Raw genomic sequence first — 12,046 nt, 5'->3', positions numbered from 1 at the left:
TGTTTTGTTAACCTGTTATTTTTAGTTAATAATTAGTAAAAAATAATTTTCCTCTTGGTAATTGCTTATCTAACAATATCTAATATTTGATAAATATTTATTTTGTTTCTTATGAGGGAGGTATAATACTATACCATTATCTTCATAAAGAACTGAGGCACAGAGAATTTAAGAAACTTGTCCCATGCGCCACAGCTAGTAAGTGGTCTAACTAGGTTGTCAACCCAAAAAAACTGGATTCTAGAATCCCTACTCTTAACTACCTTCCTCTAATGTTTTTTAACGTTCACAGCATCATTTTAATGGGAAACTCAAGATGCAATGGTATTCTGTATTCTATATTATAATTTACATATTTATACTATATTGTACTTTACCAAATCCCAAATATTAGACATTTAAGTTGTTTCCAAGTTTCTACTGCTCTCAAAAACCTAGAGTTGCACATCTTTGTAACTGAATCAATCCCTGCATGCTTTTATGTTTATTCCTTTGGGGAAAAATTTCTAGAAGTAGAATTACTTTGTCAAAGAGTATGCACACTCCAAGGTTTTGGGTATATATCATCAAATTATTCTACTGGAGAAGTTGGATAAATATCTATTCCACTCTGTCTTTCTCATCCTCAAGAATACTGAGTATTTTCATTCTTTAAAAAAATTACCAATAAATTAAGGGAAAAAAGTTGTAGCTTATTGTTTTGTTAATTTGTACTACTTGACGTTTAAGGAGAGTGAGCATTTTTATCTTTTTTTTTCTTAAGTTTATTTATTTTGAGAGAGACAGAGATGGCGCAAGTGGAGGAGGAGCAGAGAGAGAAAGAGAGAATCTCAAGCAGGTTCCATGCTGTCAGCACAAAGCCTGATGAGGGCCTCGAACCCATGAAGCTGGGAGATTATGACCTGAGCCAAAACCAAGAGTCAGGCGCTTAACCTACTGAGCCACTCAGGCATCCTGAGCATTTTTATCTTAATAACCAGAATTTATTTTTTTATATTAGAAGAAAGAGGCAAAGCCTCAGAAGCAGCAAGACAGCTGCAACATGGTTGGAAAAGCCCCTTACTGGACCTGTCTAGGGTCTATTCACATTCAACTCAAACTACCCCACAACCCACACCCCATGTTGCCCTGGTGATGAGAATGTAACATGTGGTCTACATTATCCAAGATGGCGTTCCTTCTGCATTCTAGTCTGCCTACGGCAGGAAAATACTCTACTCTTAGAACCACTGCCACAACAAAGAATCATAAAGAGAATGGTAGACAAGGATTTAGGGGATGTTGGGCCAGTCATGCTATGACCACAGGAGAATCATTTATCATTTTTTAGTTTCAACTTGTCTCCTAAAATGACCAGTGCTTCTCAAACTTTTCACAGAAATAGTCCAAATATACCAGAGAGTGAAAATTCATTCCTAGGATTACTACCTGGGATGTTTCCACCCAAAAGGACTCATTGTAGATGTGAAGTTTTTCTCTTCTTTAAAATTCAAACCCAAACTGCCTTCTCTTCTATAAGATATTGGTGTTTTTCACAGGTAAGCATGGTTTGCTCATTTGTTCTCTTTGTTGTTGTTGTTGTTTCTCAAATAGAAGTGGTGCTCTTGGGGAGATATGCTGTAATTTTATACGTAGCTTTAAGGACACTGACACATTGCTACATACTCTGCTTTGAGAATTCTCTCCAAGATTCCTTCAACGTTGGTCAACGTAAGATTCTGGAGAACAAGATCTGCTTCATAGTTAACAGTAAAAGGCAAGTTCATTATTCTGGACGATAGTTAATTTTCCTAAAAGGGTGAGCATTTTTCCTTCCCATCAAGTTCCTTGATCCTTGACACAGAGATGATCCTTCTAGTCAGCCTGGACCATAACTGACCATTGTCAAATACGCTGCTAAGTTAGGTCCATATGCTAAAATCACTACTACTACTAATATGTCCACCTTCATCCTAAAAGCAACACACAGCTGTCTCATATAACTTTCTTCTTTCTATGCTGAATGCGTTTCGTGATAGAAGTAATGTGGTGCAGTAATGGAGAAACAGCGTTCCTGGCATAGAAAAATCTAGGCTGACATCTTAGATCTTGGGCAAATCACACTTCCCTGAAACTTTTATCATCTGTTAGTTTCAACTAGTCTATTAAAATGACCAGTACTTCTCAAGCTGCACTGACAAAATATTACCTGACAGATGTGTGTGGTGAGGAACATATAAACAACCTTAGGGCTACTCTTATTTTTAAATATCCACCCTTAATCCATGATGAAGGAAAGATTACTTAGGCATGACAGTCCTTCAGTTTGGAATGCTGGTCATTGGGAATTACCTACTAGCTCTAGGAAGATGTAACGCTCTGCTGGGTGCTGCTGCGGACCTGCCTGTACAAGTGCTCACCAGACACCGGTGAAACCCTCTTGGAAACAATGATGGGCATTGTTGAGCTGGGTGGGGCGAGAAGAGGAACGTTGGTAACTACCAATGAACCTTGGCCAAGCCCCCATGTGGCAAGAAAAGCCGTTTCTCCTGTGATTCCATTTTCTGACTAGAAAGTAACGCTAAACTGTAAGATTTAACACCCCTGAGGCATCAAAGCCTCCAGGCTGTTAAGGAGCAGGCAGCAGAGGCCTCCTAGGGTCAGGGGCAATGAAGGGCGGAGGCCCTGCACCAGCTTCCACCTTTCTGCGGCTCACCCTCGCAGCCCACTGAGCAAGACGCGTCAGGGAGGAGTACAAGCCAAGCCAGGAGGACCCTTGTGGCTAAATGAGACAAGCTATTATCTAGCAGCTCAAATTGAGCAACCCCAGGGAGGAGGCAAGCACAGGCGGAGACCACAAGCAAAACAAGGGCAAGAAACCCGGTAAGTGCACCAGTAGCTGCCACAGCAGGCGAGGAAGGGAGTCTCCGCACCCACAGCACAGGAAACCGGAAATTAAGGGCGCACCGGAAAAAGAAATGGCCGCGCCTCCTCCTGGGTCTTCCTCAGATGGGCACGCGCAGTGTCGTTTGCCCAATCCGCAGCCACAGTTTTCCTGGTACTTTCTGTGCAGAGGCTTCACTTGGCGTAAGGGTGGATGGAGTTTGTAGGTCTAAAAGCGGGGTAGTGGGAATCACTCCTGGGTTGGAGGAAACAATGAGCAAATCTCCAGATTTGATGACTTCACCCTTGATCTCCAAATACTGGTTTGTTTTAGAAAAGGCTCTTGAATCAGCCGCATGCAATAAATATAGAAAAATGAACCTTATATCATGGGAGTGTGTGTATCTCCTAAGGTAGAACAAGTTGCCCATATTCGTTTTATTTACCAAGAACTATGTCCAGAAAATGTTCATTGAAGCCCAAGTCACACATATTAAAATTAATTTCTCCAAACACCATGTCAGCTGGTCATCTGCTACTAGTTTTTTTTATTTGTTTACTTCCTTCTTGAGGTGTTTTTGTTTGTTTTCATTGTTTTGTTTCTTTGTTTTTCCTTCTAGCTTCATTCAGAGAGGTAAAGAGTGGCAGAATAGACTAGTGATTAACAGCATAGCCTCTGATGTCAAATACCCAGCTCCACCCTACAGGGCAGAATTTGCCAAGCTCGGTATAAAATGAAAGTGCAGGGCTCTTTGTGTACAAATTATTAAGTACCTCAAGACAGTGATCTCTAAGCACTAAACCAAATATAGGACTTTTCTGACCACAAGGTCAGTGTGACTCCCTAGGTCTGCACCCATGAAGCCAGCCCTGCTGTCCCATGCTAACCGTGTGACTTGGAAATGTTGCCCTCCAAAGCCTCAGTCTTCTTATCTTTAAATTAGAGACAGTAGTAGTGCTTATAACACAAGAGTGGTGGAATGATATTTTATGTTAAATCAGATGATGTTTGTTAAGTGCTTTGTACAGTGCCCAGCATATGGCAACTATTTAAACATTATCAGCTATTGCTCTCACCAATGCCCTGCTAATATAATATGCTTAAGTACCTCAATTAAAACAACGAGATCCCACTACACACTTATTAGAATGGACAAATTCTGGAACACTGACAACACCACATGCTCACAAGAATGTGGAGCAACAGGAACTCTCATTCATTGCTGGTGGCAATGCAGAAAGGTATAGCCACTTTGAAGACCAGTTTGGTGGTTTCTTGCAAGACTAAACATACTCTTACCATACAATCCGGCAGAGCCAGCAATCACACTCCTTGGTATTTACCCAAAGGAGCTGAAAATTTATGTATATACAAAAACCCGCACACGCACATGGATGTTTATAGCAGCTTTATTTATAGCTGCCAAAATTTGGAAGTGACCAAGATGCCCTTCAGTAAGTCAATAGGTAAATAAAATGCACTACATCCAAACAATGGAACATTATAGAATGCTAAAAAGAAACCAGCTATCAAGCCATAAAAAGAAATGGAGGAAACTTAAATGCATATTGCAAAGTGAAAGAAAGCAATCTGAAAGGCTGTATGCTTCACGATTGCAACAATATGACATTCTGGAAAAGGCAAAACTATGGAGACAGTAAAAAGATCCGTGGTTGCCAGAGTTGCAGGGTGGAGAGAGGAATGAATAGAGGTGGAACACAGAGGATTCCTAGGGCAAGTGGAAAGACTCTGTGTAATATCATAGTGATGGATACATTCATTATACATTTGTCCACGTCCACCACATGCACAAGACCAAGAATGAACCCTAATGTAAACTATGGACTTTGGGTGATTATGACCCATCAGTTCAGGGAGTATTTGGGAAATCTCTGCACCTTCCTTTCAATTTTGCTGTGAAACTAAAACTGTTCTAAAAAAAATAAAGTCTGGGAAAAAATAAAGAACCTCAAAATCCAAACAAAACGAGGAATTGGGACAATAATCGGGTAACGGAGGACAATCACCACTAGACTCTTTCTTTTTAAATTTGTTTTAATGTTTATTTTTGAGAGAGTGAATGAGCACGTGTGAGCGGGGGAGGGGCAGGGAGCGAGAGGGAAACAGAATCCCAAGCAGGCTCCCTGCTGTCATGGGGCTCAAACCCACCAATCCGTGAGATGATAACCTGAGCTGAAGTCAGACACTCAACCGAGCCATCCAAGCACCTCATCACTACACTCTTTTCTCTGTTTTTCTTTAAATTATCTGAACAAGTAAGGTTTAATATAAGTTACCCAAATAATTACTTTAATTATTCCCATTCACTTTGGCATGAGTAGATCTGGTCAGATAAAATGTAATTGGAAGTTATAAAAATATATAGTAAAGGTCACATATTTGACATAAAACGAATCGAGCTAAAACTCACACAAAAGAGTTAAGGAACCTAGAAACTCTGGAGATCAAAGAGCTAATTTCAGTAGACAATGCAAAATAAGAAGGTGCTAGTGACAATTTGGGGATGACCGTCATTTGCTGTCACTTTGGACAGACATCAGAAATAAAAACCTGTAAAAAATTCTGTTCTTTAAAAAAAAAGTTGGAGGTCAAGGAGGAAACGGTTTTAATTAAACTTTTATATTATGAAATATTCCAATGATACAGAAAAGCGTATAATGAATTAAGCACTAAAAATGTACTCATCTCATAGCTTTATCGAATCTTGTCTTTATATATTTGCTTGAGATTTTAGGATTTTTTTTTTTAATTTTTTTTAACGTTTATTTATTTTTGAGACAGAGAGAGACAGAGCATGAGGGTCAGAGAGAGAGGGAGACACAGAATCTGAAATAGGCTCCAGGCTCTGAGCTGTCAGCACAGAGCCCCACGCGGGGCTCGAACTCATGGACCGCGAGATCATGACCTGAGCCGAAGTCGGCCGCTTAACCGACTGAGCCACCCAGGCGCCCCGAGATTTTAGGATTTTTATTGTAAATTACAAAACACAAAAAACAAAACCCCTACAAAGTGAATTCATACTTTAATAAAAGAGGAAGGCACATGTAGCCTCCATTCAGGTAAAGAAAAAGAACTTGGGCACCTACCCTCCATGGACACTTTTCCATCCACAAGCCCTTCCCTTCCCCACCAAAGTAACCACTTTTCTGACCTATATAGAACTCACCAAAGACAGACTTTTTATTTTGGTTTGAGACAAAGAGAGAAAGAGGAATAAACTCTGACCATAGAATACCAAAATAACACAACTGATAAATAGTATCATATGTATGAACCAAAATCCAAAAAAAGTCAAAATTTCTCTTGGGCAATAAAATACTTCCTTTACTCCCCCTCGGATGATTGAGAGTCTTCGTCTTTTTTCCCTTCTCTCACACATGGACTCAACATTTTCCAGATCAGACCCATTTTGGCATTTTGCAACCTATTCTACCTCTAACAGTGAAAACATACTGCCTCTGTTTCTGTAATTATTTAGCTAAAGCCACAAAAACTGGGTAATGCTCAAAGTTAGAAAAAAAATAATTAGCAAGTATGTTAGGGTCTTGTTTCTAAGGGTCCTTACTTCTATCAGTAACTGTACTTTCAATATTAAGGTTAACATATGTCACGTTTTGCTTTTATTTTTATGTTAGAGTCTGCTTTGAATAAAGCTGCTAGTGCCTACGCATAATGTTCTCTTATCCCCACATAGGATGGAGCCACAGCCAGAACCCAGGTGAGGCCAATGCTTTCAATTTACTAGATCTACAGTCCCTTAGATTTATGAGAAACCTTAGACCTTCTTAACCTCTCCCAACTTGGGGTGCTGATACCTGCAATAGACACGTAATACCCTCCTTAAAATTAATGGTTTAGGGCGCCTCGGTTGAACATGCGACTTCGGCTCGGGTCATGATCTCACAGTTTGTGAGTTCAAGCCCCGCGACTCGCTCTGTGCTGACAGCTTGCTCAGAACCTGGAGCCTGCTTCAGATTCTGTCTCCCTTTGTCTCTGCCCCTCCCCTGCTCACACTCTGTCTCTGTCTCTCTCAAAAATAAATAAACATTAAAAATGAAGAATTTATTTAAAAAAGTAAAAATAAATAAAATTAATGGTTCACACACACACACATATCAAATATTAGTCAGGACTAAATGTAAGTAAAAGAAAAACAACTTAAAATAGGCTAGTATGAGAATTTATGGGCTCATGTAACCAAACTGCAAAAAAAAAAGGGTAGAAATGACTACAATACTTTCAAAATTATTTTTGTCTCTTAGCTCTGCCTCCACATTGATATGTCAGCTTTCTTATCTCCAGCTGGCTTTCAGAATCCTCAGCTAGAGTCATAATTGCCCCACTCTGGGCTCACATCTTGGAGCCTCACCTTCCAAAAGGGAAAGAAGCTTTCTCTCTACTCCTCCACTCCTGTGAAAATAAATCTTGAAGGTACATATTTTTCAAAAAAAAAACTCTGCAAATATTAAAATATGTGCATTTCATTGTATATGATTTTTATGTCAAAAGGAAAACCCACTGTAAATAAACACTAAACCCTATTTGAATGCATCCTAAAACTCTTACATCAAAATGTACTAATAATGTCTGTGATGTACTTGGAAATGCACCAACAATAATTTGAATTAATAGCTGGATATAAGGATAGATGGATAATAAATCAAATGTAGTAAGATGCTAAATGATAGAGTTGAGGTGGTGGGTGTTTACGATAAAATTCTTTTAGAACTTGTTTGAGAATTTTCATAATGAAGCGTTGGGTGCGGGGAGATACATCCTGAGGAAGGACTCTGGTTAGACCAGCTTGGGTGCCCCTCCCAGCCGCAACCCAAAGTGGAGTGTGAGACACAGACTGCTCGGTTTAAGTCAACTACCTACCATTCAACCCTCCGCTGTGGCCAGCAGTGCACTGTTGCAGCTCTGTCCAGGACATACAATAGAACAGGGAGTAGAAGGATGAGAACTTGTGGAAGGAAAGTCATTCCCCGCAAAGAAAGGGTTATGGCACAGACATGGCTACTGGGGCACATCACAAGGCAGGCAGCCACCCCAATTGGACACCCTGAGAGTCTTCAGAACAATAGTCTTTGCACAATGACCACATGTCTCCTTGACATTCACAAAACAAAAACTAGTCACAGAAGACCTGACTTTTCTTAGCTGGTGACTTTTAATGACATGCCACAAGGCGTTGGAGAAATTAACAGACCATACCAAAGAGTATAAGTGACTGGTATTTCAGAGCAAAGACATACTGGTCTAAGGAAAAGCTACCTTTCACCATTTGCTAGACATTAGTTTAAAGCCAAATCAGCTTATATCATTCAGCATCTGGCTCCTGTAAAGGCCAGATCTACATTAAAAGAATATTGAAACAAGGGTCCTCAATCTGGAGCCTACAGGTATTTGGCTCGGTTAGGTTAGGTGTGAAGAAAAGAAAGGTTAGCCCTTTTCCTCCCAGCCAAAGGAGTACTCAAGGAGCTGCTTTTTAGGGTCAACTTATTAATTTATGTTTTTGTGCTACATTATTAAAAGGCCTAAATTTTTCCTTGACTCTCTCTCTTTCCTGCTGTCCAACTTTTGGAGGTTGGATTTTATCAGGAATTTTAATAGTCAGCAATAGGAGGTAATACACCCTTGCCTAGAAAATTCAAAACACATTTGCATAGTTTTTAATGGACAGGAACATGAGGTCGAGTTTGTTAAATGAAGCCGTGTGTCCTCAAGTTGGCTGAGAATGGACACACGTAAGCCAAGGCCGTCTCGGCATTTTTGTCTTTTCTGTGTGATTTAGGAGCATCGTCCCTGCTCCCCTGCGCTCCCTTCACCGCCACCTCCCACACATCAAACGCAGTAACTTGGGTTGCTTGCTCAGACCAGGCCAGAGCAGGAGAAGAAGAGTTCCAGATCCAGCCAGGCCCTCCACCCAGGCTGGTGTGGAAGCTCGGAAGTGTACAAAATGACCAGCAATTAGGGAGTTGGCTGCACTGGCTTGTTTGAATGACTCTTCCCCCGCTGGAGTTTATGGCCATTAATTTCCGCAAACTCTACAGCAGCCATTTTCAAATTTTATCATGATTTTAAAAATCCCTAGAAACTCTATATCTGAAACTGTTGCTATGTTTCCTTCTGTCTCATCCTCCAGAGTTATAAATGTAAATTTAAGTAACAGTAATGATAACAGCGTCAGCCACCACTTATATAGAACTTATACACCAGGTACTACACTATTCCCTTTACATATAGCAGCTCATTTAATCTCCCCAGTAACCGAGTGACGTTGTTTCTATTACTATGTCCATTCTACAGATGGAAAGATTGAGGCATACAAAAGTTACGCAGCTTGGCCCAAGTCGCATGGATAGGAAGTGGCAGAACTATGATTCAGAGCCAGGGACGTACTTTTAACTACTATTGCTATGAAATTAAAGAAATCAGAGAAATTGAAAAGGTAAGGCTCTTGCCCAAGATCACACAGAAGCAGAGACTGGAAATCTGAATTTGTTACTCAAAATTCTGTGTCCCGTTCTTGCATGGAACAAATAGAAAGGTTTGACTTCTGAGGAATTTCTCATAAAGAAGGGACAGAGGAGAGAGCCACACCAGAGTGTATTAACCTGGGTTTTCAATTCTGTACCAACAGTTTGGCTAATGGTCACAAACTATGTCTATATAAATGCAAACTGTTTAAAAAGGACCAAGTGACTTAGCCAAATCTGCTCAACCCCAATCTATAAAGCTATCTGTGAGGTAGGGACTGAAAGATGCTGGATCTCTTTGTCCCATCCCATTATTTACCCAGATGGAGACCCTACCATGGTGTGATGGGAGCCAATGAAAGACAGGAAATAATGAGATTAGCAAAATATATTGCAGACATCTACTTTGAAACAGTGGTTCTCAACTAAGAATTTTACATGTCTGATTCTTTTTTATAGCAAAAATGTTCCAACATACACAAAAGCAGAGAAAATGGTATAACGAGCCCCATGTACCCATCAGCCAACTTGAACAATTATCACTATTTTGCTATTCTTGCCTCATGGATTTCTTTCAAAATAGAAATTGTTAAGGCTCCACTCCAGGAGGGTCTGGAATGTATCTTTCAAGGAGCTGCCAGGTTGGAATAGCCTAAACTCCGGTCCTGGGCCTGGGGCCACACCTGCCTAAGGAAGGTAAGAAGGCCTCCCCAGTGCTGAGGGCATGGGGCTCCATGACTCAGAGAAGAGACCCAAACATCAGAGGTTTATCCGTCAAACAGGCAGGAAGGAATTCATTCCAGATGATTTGAATGAAGAGGCTGTAATGATAGGACAGAGGTGAGAGCAGGGATAAGAAAAAATTAGGGAGGTTGAGGTGCCCAGAGACCATCAGATGACCAGACGCCATCATCAGTCCTAGAGCACAGGGCCCAGGGGAGGACACAGAGTCCTCAGAGCCTATTGAGAGCTGGAGCGCTAGGTTAGGGGCTGCTTGGCAAGAGCTGTGATGTGGAGTAATTAGACACAGCTACTTCTAGAGACACGCTTCAGAAGCACAGGGTTTGGAAGATCTACATTGATCTCGCTCTCTTCCCACCCTCTTACCTGGGCCCCTCACTGGCCAGAGTGAACTGCACATCAGGGGGCAAGGTGGGAGATGTACCTGCAGAGGCCAGCCCCCTGGAGCCAAAAGCAGGGCAGAGAAAGGCAGAGAACACATCCAGGAAGCAGAACAAGGTAAGAAATGGGAGCAGAGAATAATCAGTCAAGAGAACAATCATTCTTTCTAAATTCTGAAGTAAGAGAAAGTAGTTGACTCTTCCTGGAGTGAGTTTGATGTTTCCAGTCATAGAAGAAGCCAAGTGTAAGAGCAGAGGGACTATCTGGTCCTTGGTATTATCAACCACAGCCCCTTTGTCATGGGTGGTATTGAGTGTGCTTTGCTGTAACAGCCCGACCCCAAGTTCCTTCCCCTGCTCCTGCAAAGTCAAGCTGGAAGGGGGAGGGGGCAAAAGCTCAAGGACTGTAATCATTGCCTATTTATGTTGTCACTGTGGAGAAACCTGGCTTACTGTTTTTGTAAGTTAACATTATTGACTGGTCAGAGGGACATTAGTTCTCAGTGAAATGTAGTTAGAGGCGATTACTTTCTGTTTACCACTTATTCTCAATTTACCAACTAAAAGGACAATGTAGGGGTTCCTATCACAGAATTTTGACGGAGCCCGTTTTCCCCTTGAAAGCTTGAAGTCTATTATTTGCATGTTGTTTAAAAGCTAGCATTTCAGTTTTCAAAGCTACAATCGCATTTATTTTTCTGGTTAAAAAGCAGAAGAAAAACAACTCCCCAGGTTGAAGTTAATCTTTTCAACTCCTTCTCCCCAAGGGATATATACATATGCAAGCTTGTACCTCTAGACTCCGGAAACATGTCAAGCAATGTAACTCCACAGATTTAGGAAACTGTTATTAAGACCCGAGTATCCCAATATGAGCAGAAAAGCCCAGGATGTAGAAATTCTGAGTAGTCTCCTTTCAAAGGGTCATTGACCAAGTGGACCGTGTCCAAAGGAAGGGGTGACCAGAATGACAATGGACTTTGAGGGGGTCTGATTGTTGTCTTCAAGTTTTTAGAGAAACGGAATAGCCAGTTATATGGTTTCAATGGGCCAGATGAGAGCCGGTCATTACAGAAAAGCCACTTTGACCCCATAAGGAAGACGTTGATAACTGTCTGATTGATTCACTGCCCCAGGGTCTGGCTCAGAGCTTGACATATAAAGGGCACCCAATATTTGTTAGATGGATGGTAATCCCTGATACTGGTCAGTGGTGAAACTTGTCACTGTCAAGCTAGAGAGCTGTCACTGGGTAAAGTTTGGATGAGCATTTGTAGGGAACACTGTAGAGGGTATCCCTGAATCAGAAAATTGTATTTATTCCATTTCTGGAATTGATCAGTTCTAAAGTTATTGCTGCTAAGTTTGGCTAGGAGTTGGTTGGAGGTGAAGGGTAAGAAAGTTGTCAGGGCAGGTCCATCCTTATTCTTGGGGCCAATTAGTAGCAGAAGATAAATCACATAAATCCTTCCAATGTGGGAGATAAATATGGCCTCTAAGGACAGAGAAATAAAAATCCGATGTGATTCAGTGATAATAAATAAAAATTCTTGCCTGCAGAT

At 41.0% G+C, this 12,046-nt stretch overlaps 1 long non-coding RNA gene across 2 annotated transcripts in view; it reads left to right on the top strand.

Annotated features, from left to right (window-relative positions):
* Positions 1-2,563: 2,563 nt before the first annotated feature.
* Positions 2,564-12,046, top strand: part of LOC122202354 — a 28,126-nt gene continuing 18,643 nt past the window's right edge. For both annotated transcript variants that reach the window (XR_006194612.1, XR_006194611.1), the window contains exons 1-3: positions 2,564-2,862; positions 9,194-9,335; positions 9,823-10,059. This is a non-coding gene — a long non-coding RNA (uncharacterized LOC122202354). The remainder of the gene's footprint in view (positions 2,863-9,193; positions 9,336-9,822; positions 10,060-12,046) is intronic.

Source organism: Panthera leo, chromosome D2 (assembly GCF_018350215.1).
Source record: "Panthera leo isolate Ple1 chromosome D2, P.leo_Ple1_pat1.1, whole genome shotgun sequence".
In the NCBI taxonomy this organism is placed as follows: Eukaryota; Metazoa; Chordata; class Mammalia; order Carnivora; family Felidae; genus Panthera; species Panthera leo.
The sequence above is the reverse complement of the archived record's forward strand: the minus strand, read 5'-3'. Positions and strand labels throughout refer to the sequence as shown.